Below are 22553 nucleotides of genomic sequence, written 5' to 3'. Positions count from 1 at the left end.
TTCAGCAGCGATCGCCTCTGCCTGATTGACAGGCAGAGGCGGTCGCAGGGCGGGAAGGGGCTGGACGGTGGCGTTAAGGGGGACAGGCTGCGGCGGCTGCGTGACGTCTCAGGCAGCCGCTGAGGACAGTGGCAGCGACGATCAACTCCTGGCCAGCCGCAGGACTGCGCTGGCCGGGAGTTACTCCACAAATACAAAAGCATCGCCGCTGTGCCATGCTTTTGTATTTGTGCCGGGGGGAGGGGGGCCGGACTGACATGCGGGGCGGACTCTCACATGTCAGGGAAGATGATCATAGCTGTGCTAAATTTAACACAGCTACGATCAACTCAGAATGACCCCCCAAGTCTGCCAATACTACTCTCTCAGCAGGGAATTCCAAACTCGCATTGTCCTTACTGTGAAAAACCTTTTCGCCTCTGTGTGCGGAATCTCCTCTCCTCTAACCTAAGCGGGTGTCCACGTGTCATCTGTGTTGATCGTACCAAAAACAGATTCCCCGCAAGCTCTGTGTATTGTCCACTTAAATATTTATAAATGTTGATCATGTCCCCACTTAATCTCCTCTTTTCCAATGTAAACATGTCAAGCCTTGCAAGTCTTTCCTGGTATTCCAGCGTCTCCGTCCTCTTAATGAGTTTGGTCGCCCGCCTCGAAACCTTTTCTAGTTCCAGGATATCCTTTTTGTAGTATGGTGCCCAAAATTGTGCGCAGTATCCAGATGGGGCCTCACTAGGTCTTTATATAGTGGGAGTATAACACTCTCATCCTTTGCATTAATACCCCTCTTTATGCATGCTAGTACCTTGTTTACCTTTTTTGCTGCTATCCTACATTGGGTACTGCTGCTAAGTTTGTTATCTATGTGAACACCTCTTTTTCCAGTACGGAGTCCCCTAAAATCACCCCATTTAGTATGTAGGTCTTATTTTTGCTCTTGCTACCAAGGTGCATTACCTTGTGCTCCCTAGCCCTAGTTCTTGTAACTTATAGATAAGTCTCATGTGTGGTACTGTGTCGAGAGCTTTAGTAAAGTCTAAAAAGATTACATCCACCACCATACCCTGATCAAGGTTTGCACTAACTGTTTCGTAAAAGCCTAGTAAGTTTGTTTAACATGATCACAAATCCATGTTGGTTCCTAATAATAACCTTTTTGGCTTCAAGGAACTTCTGTATACTATACTATCCCTTAGAATGCTTTCTAGTACTTTCCCCACTATAGATGTAAGACTAACTGGTCTATAAATTGCCTGGCTCAGCTTTTTTTCCCTTTTTGAAAATCGGCACTACTTCCGCTGTATGCCAGTCTTTGGGAACCATGCCTGATGTAAGTGAATCATTGAAGATTAAAAATAGAGGTCTTGCTAGTTCGGACTGTAGCTCCATGAGAACCCTTGGGTGAATATCGTAGGGACCAGGTGACTTATTGATCTTAATTTTTTTCAATCAGTCACAGACTTCCTCCTCATTTAAATAAGCACTTAGCAGTGGGACATTATCATTATTGAGGTTGGGTGTTCATTCTGCATCTGGTCCTCTATTGTAAATACCAATGACGAAAACTTGTTTAATTTATCCGCTATGTCGTTATCGTTTTTGATTAAGACTCCCAGTTTGTCCTTTTAAGGGCCTATACCCTCCTTCTTTAATCTTTTGCTGTTGATATATACACTGATCAAAAAAATAAAGGGAACACTAAAATAACACATCCTAGATCTGAATGAATGAAATATTCTTATTAAATACTTTGTTCTTTACATAGTTGAATGTGCTGACAACAAAATAACACAAAAAATAAGATTTTACTTACCGGTAAATCTATTTCTCGTAGTCCGTAGTGGATGCTGGGGACTCCGTAAGGACCATGGGGAATAGACGGGCTCCGCAGGAGACATGGGCACTTTAAGAAAGAATTTGGATTCTGATGTGCTCTGGCTCCTCCCTCTATGACCATCCTCCAGACCTCAGTTAGAGAAACTGTGCCCGGAAGAGCTGACAGTACAAGGAAAGGATTTTGGTAATCCAGGGCAAGATACATACCAGCCACACCAATCACACCGTATAACTTGTGATAACCTTACCCAGTTAACAGTATGAACAACAACAGAGCATCAGATCAACGCTGATGCAACTATAATATAACCCTTATTGAAGCAATAACTGTATTCAGTTCTGGAGGCCATATCTTCAAAAGGATATTAATACATTAGAAACTGTACAAAGGAGGGCAACTAAAATGGTGCATGGCCTACATCACAAAACATACCCAGAAAGACTAAGAAATCTCAATATGTATAGTTTGGAGCAGAGAAGGGAAAGGGGGGACATGATAGAAACTTTCAAATATATCAAGGGTATTAAAGTTCAGGAGGGAAACATTCTCCAAATGAAGAGAAGCAATAGGACACGAGGACATGCACTGAGGCTGGAGGGGGGGAGGTTCAGGGGAAATTTGCGGAAAAATTATTTCACAGAAAGGGTAGTGGACAAGTGGAATAGCCTCCCATCAGAGGTGGTAGAGGCTAAGACAGTAGAGCAATTTAAACATGCATGGGATAGACATAAGGATATCCTTACAAAGAAATAAGGATCAAATAAGGTTAGAGATAAAAATAATGTAAAAAAAAAAAAAAGGGGCATACTAGATGGGCCAAGTGGTTCTTATCTGCCGACAAATTCTATGTTTCTATGTTTATATACAAGCATTGCAGAAGAAGTCCGCACTTGGGACGGGCGCCCAGCATCCACTACGGACTACGAGAAATAGATTTACCGGTAAGTAAAATCTTATTTTCTCTAACATCCTAGTGGATGCTGGGGACTCCGTAAGGACCATGGGGATTATACCAAAGCTCCCAAACGGGCGGGAGAGTGCGGATGACTCTGCAGCACCGAATGAGCAAACACAAGGTCCTCCTCAGCCAGGGTATCAAACTTGTACAACTTTGCAAAGGTGTTTGAACCTGACCAAGTAGCCGCTCGGCAAAGCTGTAATGCCGAGACCCCTCGGGCAGCCGCCTAAGAAGAGCCCACCTTCCTTGTGGAATGGGCCTTAACTGATTTAGGCAGCTGCAATCCAGCAGCAGAATGAGCCTGCTGAATCGTGTTACAGATCCAGCGAGCAATAGTCTGCTTTGAAGCAGGCGCCCCAAGCTTGTTGGAAGCATACAGGATAAACAAAGATTCTGTTTTCCTGACCCTAGCCGTTCTGGCTACATAAACCTTCAAAGCCCTGACCACATCCAGTAATTCTGAGACCCTGACGGCCTCTGCGACATAGGATCAGGCACGGGCTGAGACCCTGACTGTCCTAAGGTTTCAGCTTTGTCCAACCTTTTATGTAAGGAATTAACATTATCATTTAAAACCTTCCACATATCCATCCAATCACGTGTCAGCGCCGTCGGCGGAGACACCACATTCATTTGCTCCCGCTCTGTTTCCACATAGCCTTCCTCGTCAAACATGTCGACACAAGCGTACCGACACACCACACACACAGGGGATGCTCTTTTTGAAGACAGTTCCCCCACAAGGCCCTTTGGAGAGACAGAGAGAGAGTATGCCAGCACACACCCCAGCGCTATATAACCCAGGAATCACACAGTAACTTAGTGTTAACCCAGTAACCGCTGTAATAATTATTTTTGCGCCTAATTATGTGCCCCCCCCCCCCTCTCTTTTGTACCCTCTTCTACCGTGTAACTGCAGGGGAGAGCCTGGGGAGCTTCCTCTCAGCGGAGCTGTGGAGAAAAAATGGCGCTGGTGAGTGCTGAGGAAGAAGCCCCGCCCCCTCAGCGGCGGGCTTCTGTCCCGCGTTTATGTACAATATTATGGCGGGGGCTCATACATATATACAGTGCCCAACTGTATATATGTCAAACTTTTGCCAAGAGGTCCTAATTGCTGCCCAGGGCGCCCCCCCCCCCCCCCTCCTGCGCCCTGCACCCTTACAGTTACCGGAGTATGTGGCTGTAGTGTGGGAGCAATGGCGCACAGCTGTAGTGCTGTGCGCTACCTCAGTGAAGACTGAAGTCTTCTGCCGCCGATTTCGAAGTCTTCTTACTTCTTTCACCCGGCTTCTGTCTTCCGGCTCTGCGAGGGGGACGGCGGCGCGGCTCCGGGATCGGACGACGAGGGTGAGATCCTGTGTACGATCCCTCTGGAGCTAATGGTGTCCAGTAGCCTAAGAAGCAGGACCTATCTGCAGAGAGTAGGGCTGCTTCTCTCCCCTTAGTCCCACGATGCAGGGAGCCTGTTGCCAGCAGAGCTCCCTGAAAATAAAAAAAACCTAACAAAATACTTTCTTATAGCAAGCTCAGGAGAGCTCACTGAACAGCACCCAGCTCGTCCGGGCACAGATTCAAACTGAGGTCTGGAGGAGGGTCATAGAGGGAGGAGCCAGAGCACACCAGAATCCAAATTCTTTCTTAAAGTGCCCATGTCTCCTGCGGAGCCCGTCTATTCCCCATGGTCCTTACAGAGTCCCCAGCATTCACTAGGACGTTAGAGAAATTATCAATGGAAATCAAATTTATTAACCCATGAGGTCTGGATTTGGAGTCACACTCAAAATTAAAGTGGAAAAACACACTACAGGCTGATCCAACTTTGATGTAATGTCCTTAAAACAAGTCAAAATGAGGCTCAGTAGTGTGTGTGGCCTCCACGTGCCTGTATGACCTCCCTACAATGCCTGGGCATGCTCCTGATGAGGTGGCGGATGGTCTCCTGAGGGATCTCCTCCCAGACCTTGACTAAAGCATCCGCCAACTCCTGGACAGTCGGTGGTGCAACGTGGCGTTGGTGGATGGAGCGAGACATGATGTCCCAGATGTGCTCAATTGGATTCAGGTCTGGGGAACGGGCGGGCCAGTCCATAGCATCAATGCCTTCGTCTTGCAGGAACTGCTTACACACTCCAGCCACATGATGTCTAGCATTGTCTTGCATTAGGAGGAACCCAGGGCCAACCGCACCAGCATATGGTCTCACAAGGGGTCTGAGGATCTCATCTCGGTACCTAATGGCAGTCAGGCTACCTCTGGCGAGCACATGGAGGGCTGTGCGGCCCCCCAAAGAAATGCCACCCCACAACGTTACTGACCCACTGCCAAACCGGTCATGCTGGAGGATGTTGCAGGCAGCAGAACGTTCTCCTTGGCGTCTCCAGACTCTGTCACGTCTGTCACATGTGCTCAATGAGAACCTGCTTTCATCTGTGAAGAGCACAGGGCGCCAGTGGCGAATTTGCCAATCTTGGTGTTCTCTGGCAAATGCCAAACGTCCTACACGTTTGCACAACCCCAACCTGTGGACGTCAGGCCCTCATACCACCCTCATGGAGTCTGTTTCTGATCATTTGAGTAGACACATGCACATTTGTGGCTTGCTGGAGGTCATTTTGCAGGGCTCTGGCAGTGCTCCTCCTGTTCCTCCTTGCACAAAGGCGTAGGTAGCGGTCCTGCTGCTGGGTTGTTGGCCTCCTCCATGTCTCCTGATGTACTGGCCTGTCTCCTGGTAGCGCCTCCATGCTCTGGACACTACGCTGACAGACACAGCAAACCTTCTTGCCACAGCTGGCATTGATGTGCCATCCTGGATGAGCTGCACTACCTGAGCCACTTGTGTAGGTTGTAGACTCCGTCTCATGCTACCACTAGAGTGAAAGCACCGCCAGCTTTCAAAAGTGACCAAAACATCAGCCAGAAAGCATAGGAGCTGAGAAGTGGTCTGTGGTCACCACCTGCAGAACAACTCCTTTATTGGGGGTGTCTTGCTAATTGCCTATAATTTCCACCTGTTGTCTATTCCATTTGCACAACAGCATGTGAAATTGATTGTCAATCAGTGTTGCTTCCTAAGTGGACAGTTTGATTTCCCAGAAGTGTGACTGACTTGGAGTTACATTGTGTTGTTTAAGTGTTCCCTTTATTTTTTTGAGCAGTGTATATTTAAAAAAAAAATGTGGGGTTTGATTTACTTTCCGTTGCTACTAGCTTTTCAGTTTCTACTTTAGCTGCTCTTATTTAATTTTTGCCTATTATGTTGCAAACCTTATAGTGCTGGAATGACTCCGACTTCCCGTCTGATTTGTATTTTTTGAATGCTCGCCCTTTTTTGCCGATTAGTTCTTTAATATTTTTGTTAAGCCACATTAGTTTGGAATTTTTAGGGGTATATTCAATTGAAGTTGGATCCATTCCGACATTCATTTGTCGGAATGGATCCTCCGACCTGGGCTATTCAATGCATTCTCAATTCAACTTAAAAAAAAAGTTGAATTGAGATGCGGGAGGCTCTTCCTTCCCCCCCCCCCCCCCATCTCTGCCTCTCCCCTTCCCTGCATCACAGCCGCTGCTCACGGCAGCGTCCACCTGGCTCCAGCAAGCGAGACCTCGCTTGCTGGAGCCAGGTGGACGCTGCTGTGAGTGGCGGCTGTGATGCATCCTCCGCTGCTCTCCCTGTCTGCCCGCGGCTCTCCACGTCTCTGTTCCCGCATCTCACTTCAACTTTTATTAAAGATGAATTGAGATGGTCAAAAAGTTTCGACATAAGCATGCGGATCGGCAGCTATTCCGCCAATCCACGTACTTTTCGACTTGTCGAATTCCTCGACTTGTCGAATAATTTTGGGTTAGATTGAATAGGTTGGAACCCCTTCCGACCTAAAAAAGTAGAAAACTTCGACAGATGTCAGCTTTCGACTTCAATTGAATATACCCCTTAGTCCTTTGTTTGCTGTCCATGGAAATAAATTTGAGTATTCTCATCGAGCAGCGATTTTAAATCCTCCCGTTTCTCCATTGTGTTTTTTCCTTGAAACAAAATTTCCCATTAAGTGTCCCTTAAAGCTTCCCTCATCATGTCAAAGTTGGCTTTGCTAAAGTTTAGAGTCCTAGTTGAGCCAGTATAGGACTGCTTATGAAAACTGATATTGAATGTGACCATATTGTGGTCGCTGTTTCCTATGGGTTCCCCTACTATAATACCTGATACCAAATCCCCATTGTTTGTTAATACCAGGTCTAAGATTGCATTGTACCTAGTTGATTCCTCGATTAGTTGAAGTAAGTAGTTATCATTTAGTGTGTTTAAGAACATATTACCCCTAGCAGTGTCACATGAATCGTTTGTCCTATTTATCTCAGGATAGTTGAAATTCCCCATCACTATTACGTCGCATACTCCTGATGCTTTATCAATTTGTTTCAGCAACATTTCCTTGTCAGACACAATAATACCAGGGGGGTTGTAGCATAGCCCCAATACTATCTTTTTTTTCCTTTTCCCCCCGCATGCAATTTGAACCCATAACGCAGAGGTTCCCAAACTGTGTGCCGTCGCTCCCTGGGGTGCCTCGGGACACTTGCAGGGGTGCCCTGGGTTGGCGGTTCAGGACCAATTCAAATTATTCATGGTCAATATAATAGGTAAAACCAGTGCTGGTGGCTGCCAGTCATAATATGTGGCCAAACAGAAGCAAATCTTGTCCCTCACCACACAAATGACCCTAAGGATGACATATAAACGCGATCTACTTAATGTAATATTTCTTTCTAAATTTCTCAATAAGACATTTTTGGCCTAGGGGTGCCGTGAAAATAATTCTGATATTCTAGGGCGCCGTGATTAAAAAAAGTTTGGAAACCACTGCCATAATGGGTTCACTACGATATGCCGGCGGTCGGGCTCCCGGCGACCAGCATACCGGCGCCGGGAGCCCGACCGCCGGCTTACCGACAGTGTGGCGGGCTCACTGCGCTCACCATGCTACGGGCACGGTGGCGCTATTTTATTCTCCCTCCAGAGGGGTCGTGGACCCCCACGAGGGAGAATAAGTGTCGGTATGCCGGCTGTCGGGATCCCGGCGCTGGTATACTGTGCGCCGGGATCCCGTCAGTCGGCATACTGAAGACCACCCGCCATAACGACTCAACAGTGTTTACAGTTTTCTCATGAATATCCTCCCGTACATCAGGTTTTAAAAACGGCTTTACATAAAGACATACCCGTCCACTCCTTTTATTTAATCAGTCTCTCCTGAACAACCTATATTAGCTGACCAATCATGAGATTCGTCCCACCAGGTTTCAGTAATGCCTATGATATCATACTGTTTGCTTGCTGCAAGTATTTCTAGTTCCCCTTTTTTACCTGTTAGGCTTCTAGCGTTTACATACATACAATTAAGATAAGTATTTCCTCTTGTGCAAGGGACATCATTTTCTATATGCAGTAACGATGACCCATAATCGTTATTAGTCCGTGTTTTGGCAATATCCTTGGTAATACCCTTATTAGTACTCATGTTAAGGCCCTTGCAGGCTGCTCTTTCCCTCCCCCCGTCTCCACTCCCATTTAGTTCACTACCACCATCCTTACTATTCTCACTGTATGACCCGTAGTTTCTTGCTAAACCCTCCCCCCAGGCACCTAGTTCAAAATCTCCTCCAACCTTCTAACCATCCTTCCTCCCAGCACTGCTGCCCCCTCCTCAGTCAGGTGCAATCCATTGCGACAAAAAAGATGGTACCTGACTGAGAAGTCCGCCCAGTGTTCCGGGAACACAAACCCCTCTTTCCTACACCAGTCCCTAAGCCTCACATTTACCTCCCTAATCTCCCTCTGCCTCCCTGGACTAGCGCGTGGCACGGGTAATATTTTGGAGAATATTACCTTAGATGTCCTTGTCTTAAGTTTCTTGCCTAAGTCCCTATAATCTTTCTTAAGGACATCCCACCTACCACTAACTTTGTCGTTGGTGCCAACATGCACCAAGACTGCCGGGTCATTCCCAGCCCCTCCCAACAATCTATCTACCCGGTCCACGATGTGCCGTGTCACAACTGAGGGCTGGTCTTGGTAGCAGGAAACCTCAGTTGTAGGGGCTGACGGGTACTGGAACTTAGGAGGGATGATAGGACTCCTAGACATATGCAGGAGCTGTAGCACCAATGCCCGAAGGCGTGACTACGACAACTGAAAATGAGTTTAAGGGTTTTATCAAATAATAAAAGACATGACACGTATAACTAAATAATAAACGTGAAAAGTCTCTGGCCTTCGACTGGTTTGAGACCAGTGCTGAAAGAGTAATTGAAGGTGTTTAGTGAAGCTTGAGAACATTGAAGGAATATAGAATGATGCTAGAGATCGCAGGAATGGCACTTAGCTGTAATGAGGATTATGGGGAGATGAACAGGGTTCCACTGAAGAAAAGCTACTGTTTAGTTGAAGCAAATACTCTGCCGACACAGGCTGCAATAGCAGGAGAGTTTGTCTGCACCGTGGAGTGTTATCGCAGGAGATGCAGACTGCACCGCAGAGAGTTATCACAGGAGAAGCAGGCTGCACTGCAGAAAGTTAACACAGGGGAAGCAGTCTGCACCACAGAGAGTTATCACAGGAGAAGTAGTCTGCACCGCAGAGAGTTAACACAGGAGAGGCAGTCTGCACCGCAGAGAGTTATCACAGGAGAGGCAGTCTGCACCGCAGAGAGTTAACACAGGAGAAGCAGTCTGCACTGCAGAGAGTTAACACAGGAGAAGCAGGCTGCACCGCAGAGAGTTAACACAGGGGAAGCAGGCTGCACCGCAGAGAGTTAACACAGGAGAAGCAGGCTGCACCGCAGAGAGTTAACACAGGGGAAGCAGACTGCACCGCAGAGAGTTATCACAGGAGAAGCAGGGTGCACCGCAGAGAGTTAACACAGGGGAAGCAGACTGCACCGCAGAGAGTTATCACAGGAGAGGCAGTCTGCACCGCAGAGAGTTAACATAGGAGAGGCAGTCTGCACTGCAGAGAGTTAACACAGGGAAGCAGGCTGCACTGCAGAGAGTTATCATAGGAGAGGCAGGCTGCACCGCAGAGAGTTAACACAGGGGAAGCAGGCTGCACCGCAGAGAGTTAACACAGGGGAAGCAGGCTGCACCGCATAGAGTTAACACAGGGGAAGCAGGCTGCACCGCAGAGAGTTAACACAGGGGAAGCAGGCTGTACTCCAGAGTGTAACACAGGAGAGTCTCTGGTGAAACTGTAGACTGGAAGACAATTGAAGCACTGACAATTTCCTGGATGCTGGGACAGGATATTTATACCCACTGATGAGCAGGCATTGGCTGACCACTTGACACAGGCAGCAGCAGCACCGCAAATTGGTAGGAAGACTGACATGTGACTCCATCCAACATGGCTGCGCCCATTGACAGAGTTTGAAGGGGAAGAAAACCATGTGCCAAACAACAATGGCGGCGGAGGCCGCAGCAATAGAGGACTCCTCACTACACGCACAGCGGCCACAGGGATGACAGCAGCGGCCGCGGTCCACAGAGGACGCCACACCAGTCTCCATGCGGCAGGATCACGGGTGCGGCGGTGACGGCTGCGACGGACTGAGAGCGCCACACCAAGTCAGGTGACAACACTAAGAAGGCCGCTGAGCCGGCGCTACAGGTAGCATAAAAATGAAATGTAACCAAAACATAGTTGTGACCCGGGCCTGGCATGCTGAGCCAATCTTAGGAGACACCTAACTGGTAGAAAATGGCGACCAGACACCCGGATCGTGACATGTCGTACCCGAGCACTCTGAAGACAACAGACTGTACGGCGATCATGGTCTCGGCATCAGATTGCCCCATCTGTCTTCCAGATGATAAAGTCCCCTACCACCACAATCTGACTAGGTACCTTGCTATCTTTTATCCAATCTGCGCCAGAGGGACTGCTCCTCTGGTTGCTAGAGGGAACAGTCTCCTCCAGCACCGTCATTTCTTCACTTCCATCCACCGACTCTTCGTCCAATCGGGCAAATTTATTGGGTTTGGTAGGTCAGAGATGTCGTTCCTTCCCCTCTTTTTCTTCCTTCTAACTGTGACCCAGATGGTTGCCTGGTCATCCTCATCTACTGGTCCCCCCCCCCCCCCCCCCCTGCAACTCCTCCACCATTCTATCTCAGCATTGCTCGAGATTGTGAATATCCCTCAGACGCGTAACGGTTTGCTCTAGATCAGTTACCTGGGCTTCCAGGGCAGCCGTTCGCACACACCTCATGCAGATGTACTCACACTGGGATGGTTGCTCCAGGTGCACATACATCTTGCACTACATGCACTGAGTGAGATCCTCAATCACGGCCACACCCATTTTTTAGTAAACGCTAACTACCTGTTACCTTCAACACAACAATACAAACTATACTAAACAATACAGTACTATTGCCTAGCTGTGAAGAAAACAGTGATCATGACAGTACAATTACAGAACAGTAATTGGTAATTTAACTCAAGGACAGGGGGAGAGAGAAAAGAAGAAAAACACCTATGTACTATACAATATACAATAATTCAAACAGTAATATAATAAAGTTGGTAATCTAATACTTATTTGTGGGGGCCTTCAGGCTCAGGCTTCCCTGCTGCTGCCCAGTCCCCTGCAGTTATTGGGCCTCTGGCTCCCGGCACCCCCGTCCTGTCCCCTGCAGTTGTTGCGGTGGGAGCCTGCTGTCCCCCGCACGTTGCTCCGTCCGCCCACGGCCGGCCTGCTCTCAGCTCCTGATACTTCCAGTTTCTGGCTTCCTGTTTCCGTCAGTGTGTCAGCGCATCTCAGCGTCTCAGCCAAGTGTGTTAATATATCTATTGTTTTTGTACTGGTTGGTTGGTGCACTCTAATCATGTGCATTTTGTTCACATGCATCTATAAGCCCTGTGGTCCACGCAGTGATCTGCAACTTGACAAATGGATAACTATCAGTTTAGAGAAGATCAACCAAATACTAGTGCAGCAGCTGCTGCTACCAGTCATGATGATGATGCTAGTCCAGCAATGTCATCTTCTAAAGCCGTTGCTCAAGGGCATAGTGGGTCTAAGTCAGGGCATCTAAAGACAAAAACCAAATATACAGTGTTAAAGAAAAAGACACCTCTTATAAAGGGAAGGTTTGGTTCAGAAAAACATACAATTATCAACATACCATTCACCACATGCAGTGGTAAGGAAAGGCTCAGGCTTTGGCCTTTATTTCTGAGTGGTTGTTCTGCAACTGTCTGTGAGGCATCTTCTTCTGCTTCTCATGATGATGCAAGAACTTTTCACTCAGAGACTAGAAGAGGTGTCAAAAAAATTAAAACCACTAAGGCAGCCAGTAGAACAAACTGTGTGTTCAGAACCGCCACACATTCCTGAGGAACATTTAATGGTGTCCACATTAGCTATGTGTGAGTCTCACGTTTCTCACACTGTCCTCATAGAGAAGCCTCTTTTGCCTCCTTCCACCATGTCTGCACCATCTGCACATGCGGGGAGCAGTACAAGTACAGATAGTGATGATGAGGGCATAATAGAAATAGAGGATTTGTGTGTGGAAGTGGAACAGGGTGAGGGGGGATGTGTGGAACAGGATGAGGGGGGGATGTGTGCACTACTACTATTTGACACTGAACATGAGGATGTTGATGATATTGTTTGTGTAAAAGAAAGCCATTGTGATGCCTGGGCATAAGCCCAAAAAAAGCCACCTCTTGGGTGTGGGATTATTTTTACCCAAATCCTGACAATGTTTGTGAAGGCATCTGCTCAATTTGTGAGGCCAAAGTTAGTAGAGGTAGGGATGTTAGCCATCATTAGGCAACGCCACAATATTACGTCATTTGTTTGCTAGTTCGTGAAAATTATTGTACAAGATTATAATGTAATTAAAACCCTCATCATCAACCTCCTCATTAGTGATTGGAGGTAGTCCTTCCAAAAAACTTGTTTTGTGGTGGCCCAAATAAACCAAGCACTTCAGCCACAAAAGTGTCAGTCCCTGTCACTGAAGTGCTTGGTTTCTTAAACTGTGCGTGTCATTTTAAATATCCAACATAAGGTTGGGTGGGAGGGCCCAAGGACAATTCCATCTTGCACCAACTTTCATTTCTGCCACTGCTGTGGGGCAATGTTTCACAGATGTGCTGTCGCTTAGGGGTCTATTTACTAAGGTTTGGCTGGGGATAAAGTGGATGGAGGTAAAGTACTAGCCAATCAGCTCATAGCTACCATGTCACAGGCTGTGTTTGAAAAATGACAGGAGCTGGTTGGTTGGGACTTAGGGGGTCAGTCCGACCTGATCGCACGCTAGCTATTTTTAGCAGCGCTACGATCAGGTCAAAACTCGGCAAAACTGCGCATGCGTATGCACCGCAATGCACAGGTGCATCGTATGGGTACAAAGCGGATCGGTGCTGGGCGATGGATTTAATGAAGAATCCATTCGCACAGCCGATCGCAAGAAGATTGACAGGAAGAAGGCGTTTATGGGGGTCAACTGACCGTTTTCTGGGAGTGGTTGGAAAAACACAGGCGTGTCCAAGCATTTGCAGGGCGGGTGTCTGACGTCAATTCCGGGACCGGACAGGCTGAAGTGATCGCAGCGGCTGAATAAGTTCAGATGTACTCAGAAACTGCACAAAACTTTTTTGTAGTGCTCGGCTGTACAAGCGTTCGAACACAAATACACTCCCCAATAGTCGGCGACTATCACGCTGCAAAAAATAGCTAGCGAGCGATCAACTCAGAATGACCCTCTTTATCTCTGTCCACTTTATTTCCATTCAAGGCTTAGTAAAGAGACTCCATCGTAACCAACCATGTTGCTGCAGCCAGGGCCGGTTCGAGGGCTTTCAGCGCCCCGGGCGGGCAATAGGAGCGTGGCTTCATACAGGGGGCGTGGTCAGTTACGCCCCCTGTACAGTAGTAGCGGCGCTGAAATGATGTGCGGTGCGCGATGACGTCATCGCGCACCGCACAGCAAAGGTCCTCTCCACCTAGGGAAACTAGAAGGTCCTCTCCACGAAGGGAAACTAGACGCTACACGTCTAGTTCCCTTCACAGCGGGGGGCAGCGGGACAGAGCGGGCAGCGGGGGGCACAGCAGCAGCGGATCTTGCCCTCCGGAAGGCGGCGCCCCGGGAAAAAGTCCTGCTTGCCTGTGGCAAGATCCGCTACTGGCTGCAGCCCAGGGGCGTTGCAGTATTAGATGGTGCAGTTTGGTAAGTCACCTGTACAGTTTTTGGAAGAATTATTTTTTGCATGTTTTAAAGGCACCGATGAGGTATTAGCAGGGGCCTTTTAAGAGAGGAGGTGCCCAGTGTGCAGCCTCCATCGCGGGCCCCCTCTTCTCCGGCAGCAGTAGACTCTGTTATAATGCCAGAGTCTACTGCGCATGCGCAGGTCTCCGGGAACATGGCACCCGCACCTTGTTCCTGGGAACACATTCAGTGCGCATGTGTAAATCACTCGATAATGGCTGCCTCGGCCATTTTCCGAGTGATTTGTGCCCGCACAGTAGGGTCACCATCGCGGGACTCCAGAGGCCCGTGCAAACTGCACCCATTATATAAATGCCTATGCTGCAGCCTCTGCTCAATAATGACGAAAGCAATATCGTAAGCAGTGAGGTGGTCGACATTGACTGGAAATTACTGGAAATTAATGTTATTTAGGTTAATAATACTCTAGGAACAAAAAAAAAGTCCCAAATTAAGTGATTTTAGCTTTTTTTTGTCAATTTTACAAAAAAATCCCAAACTGGACGACGAATCAGAGCCAAATCCAAATCCAGCAAAAATGGTTTGGCGCACATCTCTAAGTAGAATATATTTTAATGATGTATTCAATGTGTTCAAATATCACATTGCGGATTAGGGATGGATTTATTACATCCCATCCGCAGCCGACATGCGGATTGTGATAAATATGGCCATAAATCTGTTATTGCTGCGTTATCGTCAGTGTGACACAATAAAGATAATCGTTCATTACAGCTTTGGTCTCGTTACTCATTTGTCTGTCCGTTTTCACTGTGGGCAGTTGAGACGAGATTGTCAAGGTGACAGGACAGGTTCCTAAAATCAGGACAGTCCCATCTAAATTGGTAGAATTAGGTGGCATGACAATAAGCAAAGCAGTGACGGTTCAGTGTCCTAAAGTGAATAAGCTCCGGAGGATAAAGGGGGAGATGTATAAAATATTGGAGAGAGATAAAGCACCAACCAATCAGCTTTCAACTGTCATTTTTCAAACACAGTCTGCAAACTGGTAGAAGCTGATTGGCTGCTACTTTACTCATGTACAAATTTAAAGTCATTTAAAGAATGAAATGCAATAAATAGGGGCAGTGGTCGTGTCATGATTGGGGAGGGGTGTATCACTATGGCGGCTGGTCCACGCCATAATGGTATAGCGTCTAGCGCTACTGAAGCACTACGTCATCTACAGACTACACCCCACTCCTGAAACTGCATGATCAGTGTCAGATTGGGGCACGAAGGGCTCCGCAGGGGAATGCAGGGGCCCAAGTTCAAAGGGTGTGGCCGGCCACCACAGAGGCTTGGCCAACCAGTAGTGAAGACAGGGGTATCTGATTGCCAAGAAGGCAAATCCTGGTGCAGTTATCAGTGTGTTCATCCACGTTCTTACCCCACCATGTAACTGACTCTTTAGTGGAGTAACAGTGTATGCTCTGCATACTCCGGAACCTGGCACCTATAGAATGAGGTGGTCTTCTCTAGCGTTGTAGCCCGTCGGGAAAGTCTCCTGCTCCCTCGGTGGGCCAGTCCAACTCTGGACATCACTAATGGGTGTTCTCAAGTAGTAAGAGGGCGTGCATGCAAACGTGGCTTATTCAGAGCACTAAGTAGGAGTGCGTATACTGGGGGTCATTCCGAGTTGATCGCTCGCTAGCAGTTTTTAGCAGCCGTGCAAACGCTATGCCGCCTCCCACTGGGAGTGTATTTTAGCTTAGCAGAAGTGCGAACAGTTGTATCACAGAGCGGCTACAAAAATTGTTTGTGTCATTTCAGAGTAGCTCAAAACCTACTCAGCGCTTGCGATCACTTCAGACTATTCAGTTCCCGGATTTGACGTCACAAACCGGCCCAGCGTTCACCCAGCCACGCCTGCGTTTTTCCTGGCACGCCTGCGTTTTCCCAAACACTCCCTGAAAACGGTCAGTTGCCACCCAGAAACGCCCACTTCATGTCACTCACTCTGCAGCAACCAGTGCGACTGAAATGCATCGCTAGACCCTGTGCAAAACTATATCGTTCGTTGTGCCCGTACGTCGCGCGTGCGTATTGCGCCACATACGCATGCGCAGAACTGCCATTTTTTAGCCTGATCGCTGCGCCGCGAACAAATACAGCTAGCAATCAACTTGGAATGATCCCCACTGTACACCCGTTAGGGGGCGTGTCTTTTGTACTTGCTACCGGGCAAATGCAAGTATACACTGATAATAATGATGATGATTGGACATGATTATTTTGCCGGTGCAGAGATGAGTGCAGCTATACTCTTGTGCAGAAATGCGCTATTGGGGTTTTTGTTTTGTTTTTTATGCTCTGCAGTACTAGTTTCACATACTGTGGTCTATGGTGGTCATTCTGAGTTGTTCGCTAGCTGCATTCGTTCACTGTGCAGCGATGAGGCAAAAAAAGTCACTTCTGCGCATGCGCGGCGTACTATTACAACAAACGATGTAGTTTTACACAGGGTCTAGCGATGCTTTCAGTCGCAATGGCCGCCACAGAGTGATTGACAAGAAGTGGGCGTTTCTGGGTGTCAACTGACCATTTTCAGGGAGTGTTCGGAAAAACACAGGCGTGCCAGGAAAAACACAGGCGTGGCTGGGCGAACGCAGGGCGTGTTTGTGACATCAAATCAGGAACTGAATGGTCTGAAGTGATCGCAAGCGCTGAGTAGGTCTGGAGCTACTCTGAAACTGCACAAAATTATTTTGTAGCCGCTCTGCGATCCTTTCGTTCGCACTTCTGCTAAGCTAAAATACACTCCCAGTGGGCGGCGGCATAGCGTTTGCACGGCTGCTAAAAACTGCTAGCGAGCGAGCGATCAACTCGGAATGACCACCAATGTGAGGATGATACTGTATGTTATTGTGATTTGATAAGCAAAAAGTGGACATAGATAAACGATTATACAAGCAAGCTATGCGAAAAAAATGTGTCAAAATGTGAATATAATGATTAAAGTCTATGTTAAGTTATAGGTGAGGAATTATACACTCCCTATGAGATATTTGTAGTCCTTCTCTCCTCCTCTTTATCTTTCCTCCCTTTCTCATTTTTAGTTTTATAATGAACCACTTCATACTTAACGATCCACGTGGACTACGATTGGAATGGTAATCTGTGCCGAGCGAAGCGAGGGGATACGGTGCCCTAATTGGGATTCCCGGTCACTCTACGAAGAAAATGACACCAAAAAAACATTAAAAACTCATGTCGACCTTTTGACCTGTCGACCTAGAACATGTTGACCTAAAGACCCTGTCGACCTAGACACCCTGTCGACCTAGTTACTGTCGACCAATAGTGGTCAACCTAGACATTGTCGACCTAGTTACTGTCGACCTTCCATACCACACCCATCCTATGGGATCCGGTCTCTAAGTTGACAGCAACTAGGTCGACAATGTCTAGGTCAACCACTATTGGTCGACAGTAACTAGGTCGACAGGGTGTCTAGGTCGACAGGGTCTTTAGGTTGACATGTTCTAGGTCGACAGGTCAAAAGGTCGACATGAGTTCTTCACAAATTTTTTTCTTTTTTTGAACCTTTTCATACTTAACGATCCACGTGGACTACGATTGGAATGGTAATCTGTGCCGAGCGAAGCGGTAGTGGAGCGAGGCAACTTGCCCGAAGCATGGCGAGCGAAGCGAGCCATGCGAGGGGACGCGGTGCACTAATTGGGGTTCCCGGTCACTCTACGAAGAAAACGACACCAAAAAAACATTAAAAACTCATGTCGACTTTTTGACCTGTCGACCTAGAACATGTCGACCTAAAGACCCGGTCGACCTAGACACCCTGTCTACCTAGTTACTGTCGACCAATAGTGGTCAACCTAGACATTGTCGACCTAGTTACTGTCGACCTTCCATACCACACCCGGATCAGGTCTCTAAGTCGACAGCAACTAGGTTGACAATATCTAGATCAACCATTATTGGTCAACAGTAACTAGGTCGACAGGGTGTCTAGGTCGACAGGGTCTTTAGGTCGACACGTTCTAGGTCGACAGGTCAAAAGGTCGACATGAGTTTTTCACAATTCTTTTTTCTTTTTTTGAACCTTTTCATACTTTACGATCCACGTGGACTACGATTGGAATGGTAATCTGTGCCGAGCGAAGCGGTAGTGGAGCGAGGCAACTTGCCCAAAGCATGGCGAGCGAAGCGAGCCATGCGAGGGGACGCGGTGCACTAATTGGGGTTCCCGGTCACTCTACGAAGAAAACGACACCAAAAAAACATTAAAAACTCATGTCGACTTTTTGACCTGTCGACCTAGAACATGTCGACCTAAAGACCCTGTCGACCTAGACACCCTGTCGACCTAGTTACTGTCGACCAATAGTGGTCAACCTAGACATTGTCGACCTAGTTACTGTCGACCTTCCATACCACACCCGGATCAGGTCTCTAAGTCGACAGCAACTAGGTTGACAATGGCCCTCATTCCGAGTTGATCGGTCGCAAGGCGAATTTAGCAGAGTTACACACGCTAAGCCTACGCCTACTGGGAGTGTATCTTAGCTTCTTAAAATTGCGACCGATGTATTCGCAATATTGCGATTACAAACTACTTAGCAGTTTCAGAGTAGCTTCAGACTTACTCTGCCTGTGCGATCAGTTAAGTGCTTGTCGTTCCTGGTTTGACGTCACAAACACACCCAGCGTTCGCCCAGACACTCCTCCGTTTCTCCAGCCACTCCTGCTTTTTTTCCGGAAACGGTAGCGTTTTCATCCACACGCCCCTAAAACGCCGTGTTTCCGCCCAGTAACACCCATTTCCTGTCAATCACATTACGATCGCCGGAGCGATGAAAAAGCCGTGAGTAAAAATACTATCTTCATTGTTAAATTACTTGGCGCAGTCGCAGTGCGAATATTGCGCATGCGTACTAAGCGGATTTTCATTGCGATGCGATGAAAAATACCGACCGATCAACTCGGAATGAGGGCCAATATCTAGATCAACCATTATTGGTCGACAGTAACTAGGTCGACAGGGTGTCTAGGTCGACAGGGTCTTTAGGTCGACACGTTCTAGGTCGACAGGTCAAAAGGTCGACATGAGTTTTTCACAATTCTTTTTTCTTTTTTTGAACCTTTTCATACTTTACGATCCACGTGGACTACGATTGGAATGGTAATCTGTGCCGAGCGAAGCGAGCCATGTGAGGGGACACGGTGCACTAATTGGGGTTTCCAGCCACTCTACGAAGAAAACGACACCAAAAAAACATTAAAAAACTCATGTCGACCTAGAACATGTCGACCTAAATACCCTGTCGACCTAGTTACTGTTGACCAATAGTGGTCGACCTAGACATTGTCGACCTAGTTACTGTCGACCTTCCGTACCACACCCAATCCTATATAGGATAAACTTATATTTTATTTATTCATACTTATTACCTAATCTACATCTTATACAGGGTATATTAATTCCCATATATTTATAGTAATATATTTGTATACAATATATAGAAGACCTGCATTATAACGTGAGCTCATATCATTATCTTCACATTTTATATAGGATAAATGTTTCACTAGCACATATAGGGGGCAATTCAGAACTGATCACTGTTGTGCGAAATCGCAGAGCGAATGATTATTGAATGACTGCGCATGCGTATACACCGCAATGCGCAGGCGTGGCGCCAAACAGCGACAGAATGGTACAAAACTTTAGACTGCAAGGCGTTCACAAGCTGATTGACAGGAAGCGGGAGTTTGTGGGTGGTAACTGCCCGTTTTCTGGGAGTGTCAGGAAAAACGCAGGCGTGTCCCAAGTGTTGTCAGGGAGGGTGTGTGACGTCAGCTCCGGCCTGATCAGCATTCACACACTTGCAGGGGGCGGGTTTTCACTCTCTATGGGCGGCGGCTATCTGATCGCAGACCTCTGCAAAAACGCACAGCAGCGATTAGATGTGAATTAGGCCCGTGGTTACAGAGGACATATTTTATCTCCTTTATCCCCACCACCTAAATAGGCCATTTTTACTGGACACATGTAGTTTCTTTTCTGCTCCCAACACATATCCTACACAGGTCACACTGTAATAATATTTTTCCTTTAATTGCCTATATTCATCATTTATTATAGGACACACCCTTGCTGCTATTGGGCCTAATTCAGATCTGGTCGCTGCAGTGGCAGGCGTACGCAGGCTGAAACCCTGTACTGCGTGCGTTCGCGCAGCAGCCGCACTGCACGTGAGCACGCAGCGAGATGCGACGCCGTCTCACTTGTGCGATCGCCTCTACCTTATTGGCAGGCAGAGGCGGGCGTGGCGGCGTTTGGGCGGTGCGGTCCGGACAACGCAGGCTTGTCCGGACCGCTTGCGGGACAGGCCACGGCGGCGGGCTGCGTGACATCACACGCAGCCGCTGCGACCCCAAACATGGTGGGTAGCCTCCTGCCTTCGCAACTAGGCTGCGTAAGCAGAGAGCTACTCATCAGGTGCGAAAGTATCGCCGATGTGCTTGATGGGTGGGCAGGGATGCACATAGGGGGTCATTCTGACCCGATCGCACGCTGCAGTTTTTCGCAGCGTAGCGATCGGGTCAGATCTGCGCCGGCGCTACAGTGCGCCGGCACAGGGCCGCTCGTCGCTACACTACGATCGCCTCTGCCTGATTGTCAGGCAGAGGCGGTCGATGGACGGGAGGGGGCGAAATGGCGGCGTTTGGCTACCGTTTCGTGGGTGCAGCCCGGCCAACGCAGGCGTGGCCGGACCGTGCGGGGAGTGGCCCGCAATGGCTGCGTGACGTCACACGCAGCCACTGCGGACCGGGGAGCGAAGAGTAGCTCCCGGCCAGCACGCTAAAGCTGCGCTGACCGGGAGCTACTCTTGAAGTGCAAGACTTTGCACTTCTGCGGAGGGGGGGGGGAGGGGGGGCACTGACATGTGGGGCGGTCTCGCTCTGTGCTGGGCGTCCCCCCGCATGTCTGAGTTCAGGATCGTAGCTGTGCTAAATTTAGCACAGCAACGATCAACTCTGAATGACCCCCCATATTCTTTTATATACGTACCATTTAATCCCATCAAATTATATAGGTTATAGTTACTTTTCCTTCACTGGCATTATACATCCTCACTTTCTATATAGGATATATGTAGATTCTTTCACATCCACTTACTATATATTTTCATAAATTTACATAAGATACATTTATTGGTTCTTTATATTTCATACGTTACAATTTATAATTGACACATTTAACTACACTTGCCTTTATCTTCTCAGAATACAAATATATTTCACTGTATTCATTAAATCTAAAACAATATTTGCAGCATATATTATTATATTTCTGGAAAAAGACGGTTTTAAAATCGATGTATATTGGTCTATGACTTGTACTACTCAGTATATCCTTTTGTATGATTGTGTTTAATTGTTGGGTTGTTATTGTAATTCTGATTATGTATAAAACTTTAAAATTTACTCAATTAAAAAAAGAAATGTGCCATTGTCGTGAGCACTTTCGCAGTGAGTAATTGCGCACATTTTACATCCAACCTTGCAGCAGCCTCTCTATACCTCCCCCCCCCCCCCCCCCCCCCCCCCAAAGGAAAGAAAAAGGAATAGTCATACAGATAATACAGAAACTCACTTACAGACCCAGCTTGGATAAATTCCGTCCATTTCACAGACAAAGGATATACAGATGTGCCAGTATTGCAAGTTGGGCTTTGGTGCTGACACTCTAACAGGTCAATTACCACCCCTCTGGGTTCCTGTTTACAACATACTCACTCTTTGTGTAGGTGACAACACCTGATGCTGCAAACACTTATGTTCCATTTTACGAGGGAGCGAAATCACGATGAAATCTAAATGATTATTTTTTTGGAAAGCCGTTCGGCAGGAAGCGCCGACACGTCGCTCTAAGTGTCTCTTTTGACTTTTGATTCAAATTTCTGACAGCACGGATCTTATGGGGGATGTGAAAGCTGTTTCTAGGCAACATCCTTCACTCAGGTCTCCGAAATTACAGAGGATATTTGGGCCAGGGGAAGATGAGATAAAAACATATAATTTCTTGTCGCCAAATGAGACGTGTTAGTCTTCTTACTCGTCAGTTTACTTGTAGCCTGTTAAGTAGCAAGTGCTTGCCGCAGTGGGATGTCATCACTTATGTTTTAACTTTGTTTTTTTGTTTTTAACGACTGATAAAACTTGTTGCGTATGCAGTGCTGAAAGTAGAGTGGTACGGGGTGACTCAGCATAATTTCTAAGGGGCATTTTTGTGTGTGGGACATAAAATGGTGTCAGTGGCATAACTGTGTGTGGCATAATATGTAATAGACATTATGGTGTGTGGTATAATATGTAAGGCATTACAGTGTATGGCATAATGTGTAATGGGTGTTACGGTGTGTGGCATAATGTGTAATGGGTGTTACGGTGTGTGGCATAATGTGTAATGGGCATTATGGTGTGTGGCATAATGTGTAATGGGCATTATGGT

General features: G+C 47.4%; 1 protein-coding gene and 1 long non-coding RNA gene across 3 annotated transcripts in view; one reads left to right on the top strand and one right to left on the bottom strand.

Annotated features, from left to right (window-relative positions):
* Positions 1-22553, top strand: part of FBXL16 (F-box and leucine rich repeat protein 16) — a 239253-nt gene that overhangs the window by 104283 nt on the left and 112417 nt on the right. The window lies entirely within an intron of this gene.
* Positions 1-22553, bottom strand: part of LOC134945900 (uncharacterized) — a 119020-nt gene that overhangs the window by 72346 nt on the left and 24121 nt on the right. The window contains exons 3-4 of one of the 2 annotated variants that reach the window (XR_010182155.1): positions 11978-12106; positions 11388-11883 (exon numbers count right to left, since the gene is read on the bottom strand). This is a non-coding gene — a long non-coding RNA (uncharacterized LOC134945900). Of the gene's footprint in view, positions 1-10953; positions 11884-11977; positions 12107-22553 lie in introns of those variants that run through there. The other variant, XR_010182154.1, reaches the window with a different exon arrangement.

Source organism: Pseudophryne corroboree, chromosome 7 (genome assembly GCF_028390025.1).
Source record: "Pseudophryne corroboree isolate aPseCor3 chromosome 7, aPseCor3.hap2, whole genome shotgun sequence".
In the NCBI taxonomy this organism is placed as follows: Eukaryota; Metazoa; Chordata; class Amphibia; order Anura; family Myobatrachidae; genus Pseudophryne; species Pseudophryne corroboree.
Note: the sequence above shows the minus strand (reverse complement) of the source record. Positions and strands in the feature narration are given on the sequence as shown.